The 25,990-nt window shown below is 42.5% G+C and overlaps 1 protein-coding gene across 2 annotated transcripts in view; it reads right to left on the bottom strand.

The window, feature by feature from the left end:
• Positions 1–25,990, bottom strand: part of LRFN5 (leucine rich repeat and fibronectin type III domain containing 5) — a 195,995-nt gene that overhangs the window by 62,743 nt on the left and 107,262 nt on the right. For both annotated transcript variants that reach the window (XM_075282458.1, XM_075282459.1), the window contains exon 2: positions 301–406. The gene's annotated coding sequence lies outside the window, so the exon portion shown is untranslated. The remainder of the gene's footprint in view (positions 1–300; positions 407–25,990) is intronic.

The raw sequence follows: 25,990 nt of genomic DNA, 5'->3' as shown, positions 1-25,990 counted from the left end.
GTAAACCTCAGTACACACTACTCTAATGATTTTGGCACAAGTGGAATTTTTCCTCTATCTATATGTGTAAACTATGCTATGTATAAGCCAATAATAATATATAGGTAACACTAAAAGAATATGCACAGAAAAATCTGAGATGATCCCCATAACAACAAATCAGATGAAGGTTATAAAATAACAGCTATGATCTTATTGGTTGTGGCCATAGTAAGCTCCACTTTAGCCTGTTCTTGTTATACGTACTGGTTCCTATAGAATTATGTATACCGAGAATAGAGAAGTTGTTTTAATGGATACCTTGCTTAGGAAACCATCTCTTTGGTGTTCACCTGGTCATCTGAATACATTAGTCTGTCCAAACCTCTGACAACAGGTAACAGCATAACATGGAGATGTAAGTCATCTGGGGAAGAAAATAACCAATATATTAATGCTTCAAAAATTCTGCACATTCTAGAGGCAAATATTCAGATATGTTTCATTGACTAGCCTATTCCTTGGTCTCCTTCTTCCTATGTACAATATGACTTTACATTGTACAAACATTCTGTTATGTTTCCTGCTGTGTGAGTGGAAGGAACCTCAATAAGTCTACTGTACAAAAGAGAGGATTTACTGTGACCATATCTGGCCACGTAGCCACATATACTAATGTACTGAAAATAAAGGAGCTATGGGGTAACAAATACACCGGTACTTTACAGCAACATCATTAGGGAAGGTGGTGAGCTTTCAGTGTATAGTGTTTCATGATATTTCAAATGTATATACCTTACTTTTAAATATAGTTTATTTCTACTTGAAAGTAGCATTTTTATACAGAAGATTAGAGTCTTAGACTTTTATCGTAACTATACAATTCCAAAGCATGTTTTTCCTTTATGATGCCTTTTGATAATGGCAGCCATTTACTGTTATCAGCAGCCATTTTGTACAGGTCTTATAGTCATATCCACATTACAACATAGATGAAAGCATGTGTTAACGTAATGGAGGATATAACAATTATACCTCTCTGCCCTTCTATGATCCTCAAGATCCATAATAAAAACAGACATTTACATTTTATCTGAATGACAGGTGAAGCTATCAGATGAGACCTTAACTAGGTATGATGGAGCATAATGATAACAAGATGTTGTGTGGCGAAATCTCACAGTCCCTTTCCTCTGCGTACAAATGAAGTAAAGCACATCTAAAAAATCTGCAATAGAAAGACAGATATGTAATAGATAGATAGATAGATAGATAGATAGATAGATAGATAGATAGATAGATAGATGAAATAAGAAGAAATACATTGAACAATGTGAGATAGAGATGTAATAGGCAGATATAAGATAGATAGATAGATAGATAGATAGATAGATAGATAGATAGATAGATAGATGAAAAACACCACCTAATAAGAAGAAATACATTGAACAATGTGAGATAGAGATGTAATAGGCAGATATAAGATAGATAATAGATAGATAGATAGATAGATAGATAGATAGATAGATAGATGAAAAACACCACCTAATAAGAAGAAATACATTGAACAATGTGAGATAGAGATGTAATAGGCAGATATAAGATAGATAGATAATAGATAGATAGATAGATAGATAGATGAAAAACACCACCTAATAAGAAGAAATACATTGAACAATGTGAGATAGAGATGTAATAGGCAGATATAAGATAGATAGATAGATAGATAGATGAAAAACACCACCTAATAAGAAGAAATACATTGAACAATGTGAGATAGAGATGTAATAGGCAGATATAAGATAGATAATAGATAGATAGATAGATAGATAGATGAAAAACACCACCTAATAAGAAGAAATACATTGAACAATGTGAGATAGAGATGTAATAGGCAGATATAAGATAGATAGATAATAGATAGATAGATAGATAGATAGATAGATAGATGAAAAACACCACCTAATAAGAAGAAATACATTGAACAATGTGAGATAGAGATGTAATAGGCGGATATAATATAGATAGATAATAGATCGGAGAAATAACAACGAATGCATTGACAGATAGATAGATAGATAGATAGATAGGCTATATAAGATAGATCCCTCTCCTCTGCGTACAAATGAAGTAAAGCACATCTAAAAAATCTGCAATAGAAAGACAGATATGTAATAGATAGATAGATAGATAGATAGATAGATAGATAGATAGATGAAATAAGAAGAAATACATTGAACAATGTGAGATAGAGATGTAATAGGCAGATATAAGATAGATAGATAGATAGATAGATAGATAGATAGATAGATAGATAGATAGATAGATAATAGATAGATGAAAAACACCACCTGATAAGAAGAAATACATTGAACAATGTGAGATATAGATGTAATAGGCAGATATAAGATAGATAGATAGATAGATAGATAGATAGATAGATAGATAGATAGATAGATAGATAGATCGATCGATAGATAGATAGATAGATAGATAGATAGATAGATAGATAGATAGATAGATAGATAGATCGGAGAAATAACAATGAATACATTGACAGATAGATGTGAGATAGATAGATAGATAGATAGATAGATAGATAGATAGAGAGATAGATAGATAGATAGATAGATAGATAGATAGATAGATAGATAGATAGATCGATCGATCGATCGATCGATCGATAGATAGATAGATAGATAGATGTGAGATGCTCAGAGATGTTGAACTGGGTCTGTAGGTTCTTCATACTAGTATTTTTCCACAACTGGTGTCCCAGCTGGTCCTGGGACAATATATCTCTGCAGGCTAAGATAGTGTTGCAATCTGGCAAAGACATTATTAGGAAGTCCCTTCTGGGTGTGGGCAAGCATTATCCTGCTGAAAAAAAGCCAGTTGGCCGCAGGATGTCGTGCACATATCACTAAGCTACTAGTGTCTCTGGTTTCGCTACTAGGAGTCATCATATCAGCAGTTATCCATAAAATAATATGGTAAAGAGTGGAGCAGTCCAGGTTTCTTATTCATGACACCACTGTAAACAAAGGTGACATTGACTGGTTGCCAAAAGGCAGGACACATAATCTGCGCTGTGACTTCAAATTTCCATCTACTAAGCACTTAGAAATGGTTTGGACAGGGGTGTGTAAAGGAGGTGCAACCTGTGTCTGTAGACAAGGAAACGGTGGGAGCTGCTCTTGCTTGTTTATAGATCAAATGACACTCTCATTTGTTGATCCATCTGGGCCTTCTGGAGACTGTTGACCACTGATCCCAACACCACCTAAACAGCTAGGTCAGAATGGGCTAGATAGCAGGCAATTTGTTGAAACAACCATCATGTCTCTCTCAGTCCAATGATCCTCCCAGAGTCTGTAAGCTGGGCAAAATGCCATTAAGTACATTGTAGTGGCATGTCTAGCAGTCAATGAGCTCTCACTAAGAGGTGCACTACCAAAAAGTAGCCTCTATGAGCCTTTTTATTGGGCACTTTTACATCCTCATGTGATAAGAACCAAATCATACCACACCTATAATCATTTGCGTATCTGACTAAGCCTTAAGTGCAAGTTTTGCAGCAATCCGACATTTCTATCTAGGTGCACAATTTTCTTTTTTTGTCAATGAGTGTATATGGGATTGTATATTTTCTCTAGCATTCCTGTGACATTGCTCACTCTGCTGTTCTCACACTAACCTCTTGCCTCAGAGATCATATTACAGGATCTTCTCTCCGGCTGCTTTATCATCTGCGGTTGCTTGATGCATCCACAAAGCCGGCTAAGTGCAGACTGACTATCTGGAAAGCGCTGCTCTAAAATATCCAGCCAGTAATTGCTTCTTAAATAATCAGTCACTGAACCCTGAGTCCTGTGGCCATGTTTATTAAGCAGCATCAGCAGCACTTCTTCCAAGAAGTGCACAAGGAGAGGTGGGGAAGGTGACATGTGGGGATTTATAGACACAAGTCTCATTCTGAGGCCCAGATATAGCTGCTACCTACTCTATGCACATCTATCTCCATAGATATAACAAAGTTATCCTTGACTTTCTGCAGCGTTATATTTTATCACAAAAGATGAAAAAGCCCATGAAAGAGTTAATGTTTTGTGCCACATTGTTGTTAATGCAACAAATGACCAGCTGAATTATCTATCTATCTATCTATCTATCTATCTATCTATCTATCTATCTATCTATCTATCTATCATTTACAGTATATACAATGAAATTTCTCCAAGAGACAACTCTTTTAGAAGACCACCTCCCTGCCCAGACCACATTTTCAGTTTTCCATACTAAGCATTTTCTTTAAGAAGACCACCTTTGTAGTAGACCACTTCTTCAAGCAATTTTGGGTGGTCATCTCAAAGAGGTTCTTCTGTATCATCCTATCTATCTATCTATCTATCTATCTATCTATCTATCTATCTATCTATCTATCTATCTAATCTATTTGTCTATTGATTGCTTGATAAAACAATCTGTCTGTTTTTCTCTATCACAGTAGTCTCTTTTTTTATGTACCTAATATTTGGATCCCCGATGATGCACATTTTATGAACAGAAAACAAAAATCTAAGGCTGTAAAATATAATAAATACTAAACAAACAAATACATAATTAAAATCATATTTTTCCAGTGGTTTTAATTTACACAGAAAAGAACATTATTCCTCAGAACCTATCAAGAAAAGCAGAAATGATATCTTTCTGACGAGTTATTTCAGTGTTAATGGTCTGTAGAAATGAGAAAGTAGATTTGCAAAATTAACTTTTTATTTTAATGTAGCATTTAGGAAGCGAGAACGGTTTTTAGATGTATTAATATAATTGAATAGCGTAATTAGAGAATGTTTTAGTCTGCTAATATTTAGCAATCTCTACATTATAGTCTGAAGGGGGAGGGGAATTGTATGCAACCAGTTTTTTAATTTAAATGCTAATAATTGGCATTAAAGGGATTGTCTTATCACAAATATTCTGTAGGTGCTCCAGGGGGTGTCAGTGCGCCCCTTCCCACAAAAGTGGGCGCTGGATGCTCTGAGGTACTACCTACTGGCGTGAAAGTTTAATTTGATCACTGACCATGCTCCCCTTACATGGATGAACAGAAATGCTAGGGTTACCCGATGTCTGTCTCTGCAAAATTTTGTGTTTGATGTAGAACACAGGCCAGGGAAATTATTGGGAAACGCTGATGCCCTGTCAAGGGTGCATTGTATGATGGCCACAAATGCCCAGCCCTCTGGTCTGGAGAAGAGGCGGGGGGATATGTAAGCTGATGGCTGGTCAGGTAATGGAGAGAGTGTACATCTCACCCAGACTACTCAGGTGGGTGAGATGAGAAAACTCCAGGAATGTTTGTTCTCAGCAGACAAATTTCTTCTGCTGAGCATTTTGGTAAATGCTCAGTACTGGGCTGGATTTTTAGGAATGGCAGGTAGGATTGATAGTGGGACCTGTCATTCCACCCCCCTCCAGTCCACACTTTGGGCATGTCCCGTCAGAGCTTGGCTGGAGAGCTGACAGAGAGGTCATATGTTTGGAGCTGTGTCCTGTATGTTTCTACTGGCTTTTTGGATTTCTGTTATTCTAGGTGAGGTAACCTATTCTATGTTTAGTTAGAGCCTAGCCGGGCAGGTATTTATTTTTTGTGTTGCTTCCTTTGTTGCTGCACTGCCTTTTTGAGTGAAAATAAACTCTACTTTTGTTTTGGACTAAAAGAAACTGGACTTGTGTGTCTATGTCACCCCACCTAGCAACCCCAGACCCTGGATATATATATATATATATATATATATATATATATATATATATATATATATATTAGAGCTTATGAGTTGAGATGAGCGAACAGTAAAATGTTCGAGATTCGATATTCGTTTCGAGTAGCCCCTCAATATTCGACTACTCGAATCGAATATCGTACCCTATTATAGTCTATGGGGGTAAAATGCTCCTTTCAGGGGTAGGCAACATTCGATCAAATTACACTTACCAAGTCCACGAGTGAGGGTCAGGCTGGATCCTCCGAGAAGTCTTCTTCGTGCAGCGTCCCCCCGGTGTCTTCCAGCTCTGAATTCACTCTGCCAGGCATCGGGCCTGGGCAGAGCCAACTGCGCATGCCCACACTACAAGTGGGCATACGCAGTCGGCTCTGCCCAGGCCCGATGCCTGGCAGAGTGAATTCAGAGCCGGAAGATGCCGCGGGGAAGCTGCATGGAGAAGACTTCTAAAGGTAGGAGAAGAACCAGCGTTGATTGGCCGACTGTATAGCATTCGGCCAATCAATGCTGGTTCTGCATCGAACTTTTCCATTCGAATAGCAAGTGGTACTCGATCGAGTACGAGTATTTCGAATACCGTAGTATTCGATCGAATACCTACTTGATCGAATACTACTCGCTCATCTCTACTTATGAGCAGTTCAGCCTCTTCCCTGTGCCAATGATATCACATTTATTGATCTCATGGTGCAACCGCAGTTCAGTCATATTCAAGTGAAAGGGGCTGAACTGTAAGGGGGCATTCACACTGAGTTTTCTGGCGAGAAAAAAAATCCGCTTCAGGAATTAGAAAATTTGCCAATTTCATGTGGATTTTTGCCAATTCCACGGGGATTTTCCACCTCCATTGACTGCGTTATATATACAGGCATAATCTGCAGGGAAAAAAAAGGCTAGCAGAACCCATAGAAGTCTATGGGAAGGCTTTTTTCCATGTGGATTCTGACACGGATTCAGTGCCAAAATCCTCACCAAAACAACTCTGTGTGAATGGACCCTAATATGAAAACAGCTGCAACACTGTGCTTGGTATTCAGTGCAGAGACTGCAGGAATCATCAGGCCTTTTCAAATAGCTGATCACCAAGGTCCCAGGTGTTGGATCTCTCATGATCATATATTGATGACCTATTGTAAGGATAGGTCATTAATATATAGGTCATAGAAAACCTGTTTGGTTTGATTGTTGAACATTAAGCTATGATAGAGCACCAAGGTGTGAAGACAGGGATATTACAGGAATCATATTATTAAAGGGATTCAATCATTAAAATGAAATTTTTTCCTCAGTAACACGTAGGAATAGCCTTAAGAAAGGCTATTCTTCACCTATCTTTAGATATCTTCGCTGTGCCGCTGTTTGGTAGAAATCTGTAGAATTCTTCTGTATGCAAATGAGTTCTCTCACAGCACTGAGGGCAGTCTCCAGTGCTAAAACAGCACTGGGGGCGTCCCCAATGCTGCGAGAAAAATCTCTAGCGCCACCTCTATCTTCGCCTGGAAAAGCCTCTCCCCTCGTTGCAGGCAAAGATGGAGGCGGCACTGAAGATTTCTCTTGCAGCATTGGGAATGCCCCCAGTGCTGTTTGAGCACTGGTGACCGCCCTCAGTGCTGTGAGAGAACTTATTTGCATACAGAAGAAAAACAGGATTTCCACCGAACAGCGGCACAGAGAAGACATCTAAAGGTAGGAGAAGAATAGCCTTTCTTAACCCCTTAAGGACCAGGCCATTTTTTGGTTTTGCATTTTCGTTTTTCCCTCCTCACATTTCAAGAGCCATAACTTTTTCATTTCTCAGTTCACAGAGTCACATGATGGCTTATTGTTTGCGGGACAAATTGTACTTTGTAATGGCACCATTCAATATGCTGTGCAATGTACTGGGAAGCTGGAAAAAAATTCAGAATGAGGTGCAATTGGAGAAAAAATGCATTTGCGCCATTTTCTTATGGGTTTAATTTTTACAGCGTTCACTGTTTGGTACAAATGACATGTTACCTGTGTTCTAGGTGTCAGTACAAACGCGGTGATACCAAATTTATATAGTATTTGAAATGTTTTGATACTTTTAAAAAAATGATAAACTTTGCAAAATAGAAAAAAAAATTGTGTCATCATGTTCTAACACCTGTAACTTTTTCATATTTACATGTATGGAGCTGGTTGGGGTGTCTTTTTATGCAGGACAAGATGATGTTTCTATTGATACCATTTGGGGAAAGATCTGATGGTTTGATCACTTTTTATTCAATTCTTTATAGGAGGCAAAGTGTTGAAAAAAACGCTTTTTGGCTGTTTTTATTTTTTTTGCCGCTACGCCGTTCGCAGTACGGGATAAATGTTTTATTATTCTAATAGTTCGGGCATTTTGGAGCGCGGGGATACCTAATATGTTTATGTTTAATGTTCTTTAATTACTTTTATAGCTAATCTAGGGAAAGGGGGGTGATTTGAACTTTTATATTTTTTTTATTTTTTTAATACTTTTAAAAAAAAATTTTTTTCTTCTGTTACATTTATGATCAGACCCCTTAGGTACCTTGAAACCTAGGGGGTCTGATCGCTCATACTATTCACTGCAATACTACAGTATTGCAGTGAATAGGAAAATCGCAGCACTTCTATTAGACGATGCCTCTGGCATCGTCTAATAGATCTAGTGCAGAGACAAGCCTGGAAGCCTTCAATAGGCTTCCGGCTGTCATAGCAACCGATCACCGCCCTCATGTGACGTTCAGGAGGGCGGCGATCGGCGAAACATGGCGGCGCCCATGCCGCCGGCGCCGTTTACACACTGCGGTCACGTTTGACCGCAGTGTGTAAAGGGTTAACTGCAGCGATCGGCTCGGGCACCGACCGCTGCTGTTAGTGGCAGGTCCTGGCTGTATTATACAGCCGGCATCTGCCGTGTATGGAGCGAGCTCAGCGTGTGAGCTCGCTCCATACATCCCCATGCGACCCATGACGTACAGTTACGTCAAGGGTCGCTAAGGGGTTAAGGCTATTCCTACGTGTCATCGAGATAAAATGTCATTTTAATGATTGAATCCCTTTAAAACCTAAATCACCCAATGTGTCCATGAATAAAGTAGTAAATGTAGAATGCCAGCAACGTAAATAGAGGAAGAGAGAAGAAATGGTAATTTACTGTTTCTGTGACTGACACAAATTGACTTTAAATTCACTCAAAAATCTTGCCACCATAGTGAGAGTTTTCTCTTCTGCATAATACAGAAGGTTGGGAGAAGAGGGACCTCTGTATATATAGTACTACTATATGCCCTGATAGGACAAGTGGTTGTTTTCTGAAAATACTTGTGTGACGTGTGTCCATGCATCACACCTGATACACATTAATAATTTAAATCTACTAAAACTGAGAAAATAATAACAATAAATATAATATTTCCTGAAGGAAGAATCTTAGAAGATCCAATCAATAGGTTTTCAAGTAGGAAAGGCGTATTACTGATTTCAAGGTTCGTAAATGTTTCATGTGCATTTGTTTTAATATACGTTGGAGCTCTAAGCCATTCTTCTTCCATTATAAATAATGGATCAGAAGACAGAAGTGGAAATAAAGTTTTCCTTTTTGTATTTTTTTATGCAAATATTTAAATACATTTTGCTCCATGGTATAAAAAGGATGGGGATATAGATAGAATATCATTAGAAACAATGGAAAAGAACTTTTACAGAATAGAAAGAATTCAAGTTTTTAATGGGCATATTGCGTTAAGCTGTATGAGCACCTTTAAGAATCTTCTGAGGGTCAAGTAGAAGTCAATGAACTAGCTGGTGCTGTCACTGAAAGCAAGAATGAAGGTGTTATGGGGCTTCACAGTCCCATTGATTTCAATATAAGAACCATTAGTATAACTGAGAGATACAATACTTACAGTGGAGTAACTATGAATGGCGGGGCCCCGTGGTGAACTTTTGACATGGCCCCCCCTCCCCCTTCCTGACCGACACTGAAGACCTTGACCGACCGACCCCACCGCTGCATTGCTGCACACTCTAATATGCCCCACATGCACCCATGAACAACTATTATATTCTTGGGTCTTATTTGGGTCCGTGCAGAAGCAAGCTGCCCTTTCTTCAGGCGGATTTCGCGGCTGATTCAGCCGTGGCGTCCGCCTCACGGCAGCACCCTCCAGGCTAGGCCCATTCATTTGGGCCTACTCCAGAGCGGGCGCATTTTGGTCCTATTCAGCTTTCCGCATCAAAATCAGAGCCAAAATACGCCATTCCATGCCCCATGTGAACTACCCCTTAGTGTTAAAGGGACACAGACCCTTAAATTATGGAAGGCCAGTACAAGGAGTTACTAGAGATGAGCGAACAGTAAAATATTCGATATTCATTATTCATTTCGAATAGCCGCTCAATGTTCAACTATTCGATCGAATATCGAACCCCATTATAGTCTATGGGGAAAAATGCTTCTTTTCAGGGGAACCCACCATTCAACTCAGGAGGTTCACCAAGTCCACTATGACACCTCAGCAAATGATGACAACACCTCTGGAATGCAACTGGGACAGCAGGGGAAGCATGTCTGAGGGCATCTAACAAGCCCAAGTCACAGATTTACCCCACCATCACAGCCTATCAACTACACACTTTCCACACTCAAAAAAACCTCTATCAAAGTGGGAAAATACCTGGAAACCTTCTTTCCTCCACAATTGGATGGACAGAAACCCAAATTTAAGCTAAACAAACATTAACAAGCACCCCTTTAAATCACGTTGCCCATGACAACCACAGATGAAATAGGCAATGGGAAATCCAACAGTACCCACGCTGAACTGTCATTGTGGATGTGTGTGTGTGTGTGTGTGTGTGTGTGTGTGTGATGTGGTAAGACCTTCCAAAATTCACTTTTATGGCCCTTAACGTGAGCCCTTCCAAATTAAGTTACAGGCCCTTAAGCTGAGCTACCAGCAGAGATTGAGGCCCTTCAAGTGACTTCAATCTTTGGTGAGTTGAGCCTTGCACCAGCAGAGTGTTAGCCTCTTTAAAATTCTTAGCTCCTAAAATGATGGATCCAGAACCATCACTCTCATTGTGTGGGATTGATGCAGTGGATTGGACTGAGGACCCAGACATTGGCCTTGATTGTGATTTTGAAATTGATAACATTTTGGCATCAAGTCCTGGGGGTAACTTTTATTTAGAGGACCGCAAAGGTGGAGAATTGGCTGAAACCACTACTAGCGGTAATGGTCCTCTAATATCGGACTCTACATTACCTCTACAGTGTTCTGATCCGGTGTTAATAGTCCAAACAACATGCTCCAGTACTTCAGATGTAGATCAGAAACCACTTTCCCTACTGACACCAGATTTAAACAAGCTTCATCATCATCCTGCTGAGATGGAGCCACTAAAGAAAAACTTGCCTTCAAAGGCATGTTCTGGAGCTGCGACTGAGCCAAATCTAAACACAGAGTCCTTTTGAACTGAACAAAATTCACCAGCAGTGTTTTTGGCCCTTAGGCTGAGTTTAGCCTTGTAACAGCACGTGTCCTGTAACGTCAGGCGGGCCCTAAGTTCTGTGCTTTGCACAAAGTTCCACTTGACCACCGACGCATGGACAAGTGCATGCGGCCAGGGACGCTACAATCTCAATCATGGCACACTGGCTGAATGTAGTTGAGGCTGGGACCGGGTCGCAACTGTGGCGGCCTGCCTTGTCTCCCTGCCCAATATTCCTGGCAGGAGTGCTGAAACACCACCCTCCTCCCCTGCCATTAAATTGACCCTGGCTATGAGCTTGAAACGCTGCAACACTGGCGTGGGGAGACGTCAGCAGGCCGTACTGAAGCTCATCAGCTTGGAGGACAGACAGCACACTGCCTCCGAGGTCAGGGATGCCATCCTGGATGAGATGGCCATGTGTTTTTCCCTGCTGCACCTGGGGCCAGGCATGTTTGTCGTGTGTCATAATGGACAGAACCTGGTAGCGGCTCTAGAGTTTGCCAGCCTCCAACATGGTCGATGCCTGGCCCGCATTTTCAACTTATTGGTGCAACGGTTTCTAAGAACGTACCCCAATTTACACGAGCTACTGGTTAAAGTGCGGCGCTTGTGCTCCCACTTTGGCAAGTATACAGTACCTGGTGCTAGCCTCAATACACTCCAGCAATGCCTACATCTGCCTGAAGCACTGGCTGTTGTGCGAGGTCACCACACGCTGAAACCCTAGATACCATATGTTGAGCAGGGTGTGTGAGCAGCAGAGACCTTTAATGGAATTCCATCTCCAAAATCCAAGGCTTCATCAAAGTCAGCTCTATCAGTTTATGCAACATGAGTTTCCATGGGTGGCAGACTTATGTGAAATCCTATCCCATCCTTTCCACTGGACAAGAAACATTAGCATGCGCTCATCAGAATTCCTGATGTGACAGCTATGTTAAGTAGGGTGCAGGGTACAACACAGACCAGGCCCGAGCACCAGGAACAGGTGTTACAATAGCTAGCGGATAATGCTTCCAGCTGCTTTTCCACCAGCCAGTCAGCCACTACCTCCAGTCGTGTTCATACGTCTGACCCTCCTTCCTCCCAACATGCCCAATCTTCCCAACAAAGTCATACCACCCTTGCCCCTCCCAGGATCAATTTTCGGGTGCTTTTACTGTCTCTCCCTCTGTTGAACCACTTCCCGAATTGCAGGAGCTACCAGACGACTTTGTGTGTACTGATGCCCAAACACTGGAGCATCCGCCATCACCTGGCAATTTTGTGGTTGTGGACCTGCAACCAGCATTTTCCGTCCTCAGTGATGATGATGAGACACAGTTGCCATCAGGGCAGGCTATTGTCATGTGTGGTTTGCAGTAAGAGGAGAGTGAGCATTTGGAAGAGGAGTTGGTAAATGACGAGACCACCGACCTTAAATGGACAGGGGTGATGTCTAGGTGCGAAAGCAGTGTAGATGTGGAGTCAAGCTAAGCAGGAAAAAAGGTGGCTACAGGCAGAGGCATGGACTGGGGTAATGTCTAGGGGTGAAAGCAGTGTAAATGTGGATGCAAGCGCAGCAGCATAAAAGGTGGCTAGAGGCAGAGGCAAGTCCAGAGGCAGCAAAGCCAAAGATTTTCCGTGTGCTAGCCACTCATGCAAAACTCACCCATGTTGGCAGACTTATGCGAGATCTCTCCGTATCTTTGAGGAGTTCACCAAGAGTATCAGCTGTGATGATGCATTAGTGAGTGTAACAATCCCGCTCTTGTGTGTGATGCAAGAATCCCTCATCGCCATCAGGGATAACGCATTGTACGCTGAGGAGTCGGGCATAGGAGCAGAACCTACCAGCAGGATAGTCAGTGCACACTCCTATCTGCTTCACAGCATATATTGATGGGGGGATAGGAGGATGACGAAGTGGCAGATGATCTCATTGTCACACAGGAGGCTAGCAGCACCCCTTGGCCAAACTACCGCCACTGAGGTGCCTAGTGTCACCAGTTCCATGCCAACTTTAGTGAGTTTTGCAGACTTTGCAAGTCTAAACTGAGTAGGGGCTCTGAAAAGAGCAACCTTACCACCTTTTGCGTGTGCTGTCATTTGGAAGGTAAGCCCTTGGCTCAGTGGGAGAGAGCAAATGCAGGACAATCGTTGCCCGGCATTGCCGACACTGACTCTTCCACTGTTTCCAGTGCTGGCACTGCAGTCCAGACCACTATCCAGGACACCTCCACATTTGCCTCTGACACTTTGGGGACTTCACCCTCATCCTCCCCTTTTCCTGCCTCTGCTCCTTTTGCCTGCACCATTATGCGTCTCATCCCAGTAAATCTCAATCTCCCAGGTGTTTGATCGCAGGCAGAAGTACAGCGCAACCAACCCACATGCCCAAGCCTTAAAACAGCCACATCTCAAAACTGCTGGCCCTGGAGATGTTGCAAGTTTAGGCTTGTGGAGGCTCAGCGCTGCTATTTGTATAAGACTGGGGTTGTAAGTTGGTCTTGCAGAGGATAAATCAATAGTCATTGAGGTCTCTGAAAGGGTGGATATGTTGTAGTATTGGATCATGATGGATTATGGTGAGAATAAACTCATGTTCTAGGCTAATCTCTCTTGGAGAAGCAGCCGAGCTCACAATAGCTGATCAACCCTTTATAAAGCTTTAAGTAATGAGGAAAACCTTAAAGAAAGGCCGGACAAGCTGCGAAGAAGCTAAAAGGGAGGCCTGCATGACAGGGGATGCCATGAGGCGAAGAAACAGGCACAGCAGGAGTTAAAGGGGTATTCCCACCTCACATACTCAGCAGTCTTCACTCTTGTAAAATCTTCTTTCTTCCTGGTTTCTTGCATCATTTGGTGGGCGGGGTTTCACAGGCAACCTGCCGTTTAGCTCCGCCCCAAATTCGTGTGTAGCTACGCCCACCCACATTGGACTATGAAGTACAGGCAGCAGCAACTCCATTCTGTGTTACATACAGACACTGCCTGTCTCTGCCATAATGAACACAATTGAATTAGCTAGCCTGATAACTGGGAGAACAGATGAAATGAAAGCAGCTCCTCTCCTCTATCTGAGTGCAGGACCTAGGTCACATGGTGTAGACACAGGAATAGCTAGATACACAGGCTCGCTCCCCTGCACTTAGCCCCTCCTCCCTCCCCCCTGAGAGCAGCAGATACATCATTTGACTCAGGAGCAGCTAGGTCAGGGCTGTGGCCACAAAGAATTGAATAAAGTAAGATAGTGGACAAACAAAGCAGTTTTGCTGAAGCATTGTATTTAGGAAAAGTCTTACATCCACATTAACAAGCAATATAGATAGGATCCTTGTGATGGGACAACCCCTTTAAAGAGGCTCTATCACTAGGAAAAGTCATTTTTAACTAATCCCTTGCATAGCCTTTAGAAAGTCTATTTCACACCTACCTTTAGTATGTAGATTGCCTCAGTGGTTTCTGAATAAGTCCGTTCTTATTCATATGCTAATTAGACTGGTACACGATAGATCGTGCACACCTTTCCCTATTGTTTTCTGTGGGAGACTGCTGATGATGATGATGACTCAGCTTCCTGTTTGCTTCACACACATAGACGATAATAGAAGAGGGAGGCTGCTGGGAACTTCCTGTGCTGGCTGGAAGCTCATTAGCATATCAATAAAAATGGACTTATTCAGAGACCACTGAGGCAATTTACATACTATAGGTAAGTGTGGAATAGACTTTCTAAAGCCTATGCAAGCATGTGATTAGTTAAAAATGACTTTTCCCAGTGATAGAGCCCCTTTAATGAATGTGACAGTTGGTAGGAATGATGTAGGCAAGGGAGGGGGAAGGCGAGGGGGGGTTTATAACCTGCAGGTGGGAATCTTCCAGCCAAATCCGGATCTGTTATCTGAGGGAAGAATCTCCCGCCCACCCGCCCCTTTTTTTGGGGAGGGGGGATCATTCAGGTTATTTTATCTTACGTGGGAGGTAGTATCTTGTCGCGGTGACCGTGGCAGTGGGGGGTCTTTGAGGTTGGTATCTGGGAATGCTTTTGGTGAGGGAGGGCCCCATGGTAGGCGCTGGACTCCCCAAGACCATTAGCAGGTTTTGGTGGTAACCTGGTTGAGGGACAGGTAATGGGATTAAAGGCGATGGCCTGTTTTGGCCAGAGGTTTGGAACATAGCACCAAGGCGCTTTAACTTGGTGCCCCCAAGCTGGTGCGGAACGGCTGGGGGTAACTTGCCGGTGCTAATCATTGGGATTTTGGCATATGTTGGGCTTTGGGGCCTCGAGGACCTCCCGCGTAGCTTAAGGGGAATGTTGGCATTTTTGTGGGGTTTTTTGTTATTTCAATTATTTGTTATTTTCAATAAACGGCACCCCAAAGAAAAGCTGGTCTTCACGTATATAGCAAGAAGTAACTGCTGTGGATTCCTGCTATTTTGTGGGGGACACCCCTAATAAAAGCTGGTTTGCACGTATATAGCAGGAGGTAACTGCTCTGTATTCCTGCAAATTTGTGTGTGTGTGTGGGGGGGGGACACACCCCAAAGAAAAGCTGGTTTGAACGTATATAGCAAGAAGTAACTGCTGTGAATTCCTGCTATTTTGTGTTAGGACACCCCTAACAAAAGCTGGTTTGCACGTATATAGCAACAAGTCACTGTTCTGTATCCCTGTTTTCCACCGTCCGTGGAAAGCTGGACTCCTGTCCCTGCAGTGTATAGCTCTGAGAAGAGCTGCTGTTGTTCTTCGGTTTTTCCCTGCCTATCTGAAGCTATTGCCTATCTAGCCCTCAGCAGATATGTTTCTCTCCCTATCTCTGACCGCAAATCTGGCGAATAGGGCGGCGGCCGTTCTTATGAATGGGAGGTCACATGTTTTTGGCAGCCAATGGGTTTTTTCATTTTTTTTTTCACTGCCTCCATTGTCGTAGTTCCTGTCCCACCTCCCCTGCACAGTTATTGGTGCAAAAAAACGTGCCAGGGAAGGTGGGAAGGGCTACAAATTTTTACTGCATATGCCGCGTGGTATTCGATTGGGAATGAATACCTTGAACGGCCTGATATTTGATCGAATACCTATTCGATCGAACGGTTTTCGTTCATCTCTATTTTTTACTTGTTAGGTATCTGGGAAGCCAAAAACCAGATTTTCCAGTGACCTCTATCCCTCAGCTATCTAACATCACCATAGGCATACAATTTTTCTTAAAGAGTACAAGTTAACCAAGAATAGAACAAAAAAGTTTATATTTATTTATTTTGTATGTTGCTTCATATTTACTGTTTTCTCCCTAAGCAATACAATTGATCAATATGTTGACCAAAATATAAAATTTATAAGGGTAAAAATTTCCCATAAGATTATGATAGAGTCAGGATTGTCTTCCTTTACACACCAAACCAAGAAGGTTTACCACCATCAACATTTTTCACTTATCCATAGTGATAAATGTGTGCTCAATTGGGGTCCAGCTGCTAAAATGTAGACAGGTGGAGGAACAGAGCATGTGGGTTTTCCATACCAGTTATCAGTGGGAGACATAACAGTCAGATCTTCACTTATCTTACATTTATCACCTATCCTGCGGAAAGTGATAAACTATTAACACTGGAAAAAAAACATGTGTTTTTAATTACAGTACTTCACATCCAGCTCTCTTTATGGGTCACCTTCTGCAATGGTGTACATTTTTGTGACATTTTCCCCTTGGCAATCCATTGTACAAATACATAACTGTCACTGCTGAGCCTATTTTCAACTAATTCTAACTACAGATGAGCGAACAGTAAAATGTTCGAGGTTCGATATTCGTTTCGAGTAGCCCCTCAATATTCGACTACTCAAATCGAATATCGAACCCTATTATAGTCTATGGGGGGAAAATGCTCGTTTCAGGGGTAGGCAACATTCGATCAAATTAAACTTACCAAGTCCACAAGTGAGGGTCAGGCTGGATCCTCCAAGAAGTCTTCTCCGCGCAGCATCCCCGCGGCATCTTCCGGCTCTGAATTCACTCTGCCAGGCATCGGGCCTGGGCAGAGCCGACTGCGCATGCCCGCACGTAGTGCGGGCATGCGCAGTCGGCTCTGCCCAGGCCCGATGCCTGGCAGAGTGAATTCAGAGCCGGAAGACGCCGTGGGGAAAATCCACCTTTTTTTGGTTCACCGCCTGTATCTGCCCGACTCAGTACGTCATCCTATAATGGACTCCATTTATAGCACTTAGTAGACAACATATCCTGGTAAGGTCCATCCCCCTTACAAAGATGACATTTATCTCTTTCCTTTTTTGTAGCTCACCATTCAGCTTTTCTGTGTAAATTAGAACATATTCAGAAGAACCATTAAAGACTAGGCAGCAGGGTCATCTTATTATTACTAGATGGTGAGGTCAGTACAGTCATCTCTCATTGTGATTGAACTGTCGAGTCAGCAGAGTCATCTCATTATTATTAGGGGCGGACTCATTAATTTTATTATCACTGGAGTAAGATGGACTTGATAAAAGATGACAGCTTTATTTTACTGATGGTGATCTAGGTAATGCAGGATAGCAACTCTACACACAGACAGACAGAAGGAGCTCAGAGATTGACTGATGTTGCATTAGAGAAAGGTGAGATGGGGATCAACAGAATCATTATATGCCTTACATTAAAAAGTAAGGGGGAAAGGGGTACAGAAAAAAAAAAAACTCACTAAGGGTTGTGTGAGTTTTCCAATAATTAAAATACATTACAAACAATACAAACATCTTTACAGTATACTGTAACACTATAGTAATAAATGGATGTCGTGTAAAAACTTGGATCCTAACCATTGCAGGTGCAGGATGTAATGTGAATATATTCTGAATAAAGCATAAAAAAAACATTTATTATATACAGACAGGATGATAATATAAAATGCTGTATTTGATCCATGCATATGTTCCTTTGACTAAATATATGACCAAATATACTGGTTTGCCATCACCACAATAATTTATGAATATGTTTTTACAAGTACAATATAATTTACAACATAAACACATTAACATCCATATTAGTTTAAGGTAATGGCAGCCAAAAAACTAAAAACCTAGCGGGCATCTGATCCAGCGCCAACAGTTGGCATGCAGCCCAGGAGGCACATAAAATGGACCACTGTGGCTGATCACAGCTCTTACATAGTGGAGTCTAGAATAAACAACATATAACTACTATACAATGATTGGTAGTTGGTTACTGGACTATGTCAATGCATAGTCTTGACTGTTTAAATTACTATTCTTTTTATGTGATTTTTTTTCGGTTTATATATGTGCTTATCACCAACAAATTCTACAAATGAAAACTGCCAAAGTACAATCTAAATGATAGATGTTCTGAATAGTTTCCATACAATTCTCCCTATGTACGCTTTTGTACCCAATTGGTGTTGTGTGGCTCCAAAGCATCAAAAATACATGAAAACAATAAACCTTTGCAAATAGTCTTGATTAAAATACCCTACCATTTTGTGTCACTGAGGTTAGAAACTATCATTATATTTTTGTATAGTTTGATCCCAAATTAGTCCTACAATAGTTGCATAGATAATGTTTAGTGTCTGGCTTCATGCCTATGGCCATATTAGAGATTTTAGAGTTAAAGCTGTTACTAGATTTATACATGTTCTTATTACAGCACTCATAGAAGCCTAAAGACACCCCTCGCCTCTTTTGCGGCATTCGGCTATATGTGTCTTCCTTTTCTGGGCATATGATGTCACAGAAGAGCACCAGAAGCGGCATTTGGGGTCACCAATGAGGCCTGTGATTGGGCCTTAGCGCTGACAAGGGTAGACCAAGTATCTTGATGCAAGAGCTCCTGAAGGAGGAAGACACCGATGGCCAGACGCCGCGAGAAGGCCCGAAAGAGATGAGGGATGATGAGTATAAATGGTTTTTGTTTTTTGCACCTCCTTTGGGCCTTCACCTATTATACCCTGGGGTTTAAAAAAATCCCAGACTATAATAATTTACTGCAAATCATGTCACGGCGGCCATTTTAGTTTGTTCAAGATGAATACTAAATTGTTTGGTTTCGTTTAAAACCAAACAATTTAAAATATTTGGTTTGTTGAGAACCAAAACACCCAACACTCTACACTGCGCTATTTGATTTTATTTCATCTGTTTACCATTCCAATATGAGAAGTATTATTTATTTATTACGCTTACTTATATAGCACCATCATATTCTGCAGCGCGCACAGATATCACGGTCCCATATAGGGCTCACAATCTACATTCCCTATCAGTATGTCTTTAGTGTGTGGGAGGAAAACTGGAGTACCCAGAGGAAACCCACGCAAACACGGAGAGAACATACAAACTCCTTGCAGATGTTGTTCTTGGCAAGATTTGAATCTAGGACTCCAGCGCTGCAAAGCTACTGTGCTAACCACTGAGCCACCGTGCTGCCCTAGTAGTAGAGTTTGGAATGTGTGTGACAATCCTCACGAATACATGCATGATTCATTTTCACATATTTACATATTCATATTTACGGTGGATGTGTGTTCGCTGGTGTGTTCTTGTCAACGTGGATGAAAATACTGTTTCATCATGTACATGTAGGACACTGTATAGACCCAAAATTTACATTTATTTGACAAACTGTCACTTGGACAAAGAGACTGAAAGGAGGTACACAACTCCATATACAGTGCCTACAAGTAGTATTCAACCCCCTGCCGATTTAGCAGGTTTGATAAGATGCAAATAAGTTAGAGCCTTCAAACTTCAAACAAGAGCAGGATTTATTAACAGATGCATAAATCTTACAAACCAAAAAGTTATGTTGCTCAGTTAAATTTTAATAAATTTTAAACATAAAAGTGTGGGTCAATTATTATTCAACCCCTAGGTTTAATATTTTGTGAAATAACCCTTGTTTGCAATTACAGCTAATAATCGTCTTTTATAAGACCTGATCAGGCCGGTACAGGTCTCTGGAGTTATCTTGGCCCACTCCTCCATGCAGATCTTCTCCAAGTTATCTAGGTTCTTTGGGTGTCTCATGTGGACTTTAATCTTGAGCTCCTTCCACAAGTTTTCAATTGGGTTAAGGTCAGGAGACTGACTAGGCCACTGCAACACCTTGATTTTTTCCCTCTTGAACCAGGCCTTGGTTTTCTTGGCTGTGTGCTTTGGGTCGTTGTCTTGTTGGAAGATGAAATGACGACTAGAGATGAGCGAACACTAAAATGTTCGAGGTTCGAAATTCGATTCGAACAGCCGCTCACTGTTCGAGTGTTCGAATGGGTTTCGAACCCCATTATAGTCTATGGGGAACATAAACTCGTTAAGGGGGAAACCCAAATTCGTGTCTGGAGGGTCACCAAGTCCACTATGACACCCCAGGAAATGATACCAACACCCTGGAATGACACTGGGACAGCAGGGGAAGCATGTCTGGGGGCATAAAAGTCACTTTATTTCATGGAAATCCCTGTCAGTTTGCGATTTTCGCAAGCTAACTTTTCCCCATAGAAATGCATTGGCCAGTGCTGATTGGCCAGAGTACGGAACTCGACCAATCAGCGCTGGCTCTGCTGGAGGAGGCGGAGTCTAAGATAGCTCCACACCAGTCTCCATTCAGGTCCGACCTTAGACTCCGCCTCCTCCGGCAGAGCCAGCGCTGATTGGCCGAAGGCTGGCCAATGCATTCCTATGTGAATGCAGACTTAGCAGTGCTGAGTCAGTTTTGCTCAACTACACATCTGATGCACACTCGGCACTGCTACATCAGATGTAGCAATCTGATGTAGCAGAGCCGAGGGTGCACTAGAACCCCTGTGCAAACTCAGTTCACGCTAATAGAATGCATTGGCCAGCGCTGATTGGCCAATGCATTCTATTAGCCCGATGAAGTAGAGCTGAATGTGTGTGCTAAGCACACACATTCAGCACTGCTTCATCAAGCCAATACAATGCATTAGCCAGTGCTGATTGGCCAGAGTACGGAATTCGGCCAATCAGCGCTGGCCAATGCATTCTATTAGCCCGATGAAGTAGAGCTGAATGTGTGTGCTAAGCACACACATTCAGCACTGCTTCATCAAGCCAATACAATGCATTAGCCAGTGCTGATTGGCCAGAGTACGGAATTCGGCCAATCAGCGCTGGCTCTGCTGGAGGAGGCGGAGTCTAAGGTCGGACCTGAATGGAGACTGGTGTGGAGCGATCTTAGACTCCGCCTCCTCCAGCAGAGCCAGCGCTGATTGGCCGAATTCCGTACTCTGGCCAATCAGCACTGGCTAATGCATTGTATTGGCGTGATGAAGCAGTGCTGAATGTGTGTGCTTAGCACACACATTCAGCTCTACTTCATCGGGCTAATAGAATGCATTGGCCAGCGCTGATTGGCCGAATTCCGTACTCTGGCCAATCAGTGCTGGCCAATGCATTCTATTAGCTTGATGAAGCAGAGTGTGCACAAGGGTTCAAGCGCACCCTCGGCTCTGATGTAGCAGAGCCGAGGCTGCACAAGGGTTCAAGCGCACCCTCGGCTCTGATGTAGGAGAGCCGAGGGTGCACTTGAACCCTTGTGCAGCCTCGGCTCTGCTACATCAGAGCCGAGGGTGCGCTTGAACCCTTGTGCACACTCTGCTTCATCAAGCTAATAGAATGCATTGGCCAGCGCTGATTGGCCAATGTATTCTATTAGCCTGATGAAGTAGAGCTGAATGTGTGTGCTAAGCACACACATTCAGCTCTACTTCATCGGGCTAATAGAATGCATTGGCCAGCGCTGATTGGCCAGAGTACGGAACTCGACCAATCAGCGCTGGCTCTGCTGGAGGAGGCGGAGTCTAAGATCGCTCCACACCAGTCTCCATTCAGGTCCGACCTTAGACTCCGCCTCCTCCAGCAGAGCCAGCGCTGATTGGCCGAATTCCGTACTCTGGCCAATCAGCACTGGCTAATGCATTGTATTGGCGTGATGAAGCAGTGCTGAATGTGTGTGCTTAGCACACACATTCAGCTCTACTTCATCGGGCTAATAGAATGCATTGGCCAATCAGCGCTGGCCAATGCATTCTATTAGCGTGAACTGAGTTTGCACAGGGGTTCTAGTGCACCCTCGGCTCTGCTACATCAGATTGCTACATCTGATGTAGCAGTGCCGAGTGTGCATCAGATGTGTAGTTGAGCAAAACTGACTCAGCACTGCTAAGTCTCTGCATTCGCATAGGAATGCATTGGCCAGCCTTCAGCCAATCAGCGCTGGCTCTGCCGGAGGAGGCGGAGTCTAAGGTCGGACCTGAATGGAGACTGGTGTGGAGCGATCTTAGACTCCGCCTCCTCCAGCAGAGCCAGCGCTGATTGGTCGAGTTCCGTACTCTGGCCAATCAGCGCTGGCCAATGCATTCTATTAGCCCGATGAAGTAGAGCTGAATGTGTGTGCTTAGCACACACATTCAGCTCTACTTCATCAGGCTAATAGAATACATTGGCCAATCAGCGCTGGCCAATGCATTCTATTAGCTTGATGAAGCAGAGTGTGCACAAGGGTTCAAGCGCACCCTCGGCTCTGATGTAGCAGAGCTGAGGGTGCACAAGGGTTCAAGTGCACCCTCGGCTCTCCTACATCAGAGCCGAGGGTGCGCTTGAACCCTTGTGCAGCCTCGGCTCTGCTACATCAGAGCCGAGGGTGCGCTTGAACCCTTGTGCACACTCTGCTTCATCAAGCTAATAGAATGCATTGGCCAGCACTGATTGGCCAGAGTACGGAATTCGGCCAATCAGCGCTGGCCAATGCATCCCTATGGGAAAAAGTTTATCTCACAAAAATCACAATTACACACCCGATAGAGCCCCAAAAAGTTATTTTTAATAACATTCCCCCCTAAATAAAGGTTATCCCTAGCTATCCCTGCCTGTACAGCTATCCCTGTCTCATAGTCACAAAGTTCACATTCTCATATGACCCGGATTTGAAATCCACTATTCGTCTAAAATGGAGGTCACCTGATTTCGGCAGCCAATGACTTTTTCCAATTTTTTTCAATGCCCCCGGTGTCGTAGTTCCTGTCCCACCTCCCCTGCGCTGTTATTGGTGCAAAAAAGGCGCCAGGGAAGGTGGGAGGGGAATCGAATTTTGGCGCACTTTACCACGTGGTGTTCGATTCGATTCGAACATGGCGAACACCCTGATATCCGATCGAACATGTGTTCGATAGAACACTGTTCGCTCATCTCTAATGACGACCCATCTTAAGATCCTTGATGGAGGAGCGGAGGTTCTTGGCCAAAATCTCCAGGTAGGCCGTGCTATCCATCTTCCCATGGATGCGGACCAGATGGCCAGGCCCCTTGGCTGAGAAGCAGCCCCACAGCATGATGCTTCCACCACCATGCTTGACTGTAGGGATGGTATTCTTGGGGTCGTATGCAGTGCCATCCAGTCTCCAAACATCACGTGTGTGGTTGGCACCAAAGATCTCGATCTTGGTCTCATCAGACCAGAGAACCTTGAACCAGTCTGTCTCAGAGTCCTCCAAGTGATCATGAGCAAACTGTAGACGACCTTTGACATGACGCTTTGAAAGTAAAGGTACCTTACGGGCTCGTCTGGAACGGAGACCATTGCGGTGGAGTACGTTACTTATGGTATTGACTGAAACCAATGTCCCTACTGCCATGAGATCTTCCCGTAGCTCCTTCCTTGTTGTCCTTGGGTTAGCCTTGACTCTTTGGACAAGCCTGGCCTCGGCACGGGAGGAAACTTTCAACGGCTGTCCAGGCCGTGGAAGGCTAACAGTAGTTCCATAAGCCTTCCACTTCCGGATGATGTTCCCAACAGTGGAGACCGGTAGGCCCAACTCCTTGGAAAGGGTTTTGTATCCCTTGCCAGCCTTGTGACCCTCCACGATCTTGTCTCTGATGGCCTTGGAATGCTCCTTTGTCTTTCCCATGTTGATCATGTATGAGTGCTGTTCACAAGTTTGGGGAGGGTCTTAAATAGTCAGAAAAGGCTGGAAAAAGATAATTAATCCAAACATGTGAAGCTCATTGTTCTTTGTGTCTGAATTACGGTACTTCTTAATACTTTAGGGGAACCAAACAGAGTTCTGGTGGTTTGAGGGGTTGAATAATAAATGACCCTCTGAATAAACTTTTCACAATTTAAAAAAAAATTAAACAAAGAAATAACATTCTTTTTTGCTGCAGTGCATTTCACTCTTCCAGGCTGATCTACAGTCCAAATGTCACAATGCCAAGTTAATTCAGAATGTGTAAACCTGCTAAATCTGCAGGGGGTTGAATACTACTTGTAGGCACTGTATATATATATATCAGTTTAATTCAGTTTAATTCAGAAAATATACCATCAAAAGGTAACCAAATGGAGGATTTCAATTAAATTGAAATTAAAATTGAAAATATTATTTAAAAATTTTTTGGGCAGAGACAGAGAGGGCATAACAACACTGTATAAATGAAAGTCATAACAATTTGCCACCCTGCAGGCAGTGGCACTCTCTCTGCACCAGAATTAAATTAAAATTAAACCTGTTTTTTTTTTTTTTTTTCAAATATCATTTGGAAAAAAAACAACAACTGAACTTATGGTTCTGTTTAAGTCTGATGCAGTGTGGCAACCGCTCAGCATTGGGAACATTTAAATTTACATTCAATTTTAAAATAAAATTTATTTGAAAAAAAAATTGCCTTTTGGGCACTGTCAGTGAAAGAAGTCATTTACTAGCAGTGTGACACACATCAGCATGGGAATGAGAATTTCATTTTCAAGTAAAATTTATTTTTATTTACTTTTTTTTTTTTTTTTAAAGTGTCACTTGAGGAATGAAAGTAGTCATTTAGCCCGCTAACAGCATGGCATGCTGTCAACAGAGTTTAAACGTTAAAATAAAAATTTGAATAAAAAAAATATTAGACACAAACTGAAATGGGTGGTTCTGTGCAAATGCAAGCTTAAGGGGGTGTCTGGGGTAAAATGTAATTTTTTTTATGTGGTCAGGAAAGGGGAAAAAAAAAACCTACACTCACCTATATGTCACGTGATCATTGAGGTCAATCAGCTGCTTCAGCGGACGGGACCCAAGATGTCACAGCCGGTGAGGAATTCCACTACAAGAAGACAGCTGATCAAAAGGACCGGACCACACTGGGAGGACAATGGAGCACCAGGGACAGGCGAGTATGTTTTTTTTTTTTTTTCACTTCCCCCATCCTAATAAAAAAAATGATATTTTAACCCCGACAATCTCTTTAAGTCAGAACAGTACTCCACTATGCTATTTTTTGGTGACAGCAAATGCAACACTGAACTGAAGTGTATTTAATGGCGGTGTAAAAATGCATTGCTAACTTATCACAAAAACACGCATGATCTATGCAACAAAAGATAAGCTAAAGTGTAATTAATGACAATGATTCTGGAATGCAATGAATGGTGATGTAACACTGTATTACCGAACTTGTCACAGATGACATGTTAACTTCTATTATAGTTGGTGCTGGCGCACTGTATGCTCCAGAATGAGTGCAGATGTCACTTGTCACTTTATTTGAATGCATGTATGAATTATGTATGTCTGATTGTTATGATGCAGCTTGTACTGGAATCAATGCCTGTGCCTTGACCTTGACTAACACAGTGACACTAGCATTTACAGTACTGGTATACAACCTCTTAAATCTCTAGCCCACCAAAATGGCAGCATTTATGGCTGGACTTTTTCTAATCACTGGTTCA

Source organism: Leptodactylus fuscus, chromosome 7 (genome assembly GCF_031893055.1).
Source record: "Leptodactylus fuscus isolate aLepFus1 chromosome 7, aLepFus1.hap2, whole genome shotgun sequence".
In the NCBI taxonomy this organism is placed as follows: domain Eukaryota; kingdom Metazoa; phylum Chordata; class Amphibia; order Anura; family Leptodactylidae; genus Leptodactylus; species Leptodactylus fuscus.
Note: the sequence above shows the minus strand (reverse complement) of the source record. Positions and strands in the feature narration are given on the sequence as shown.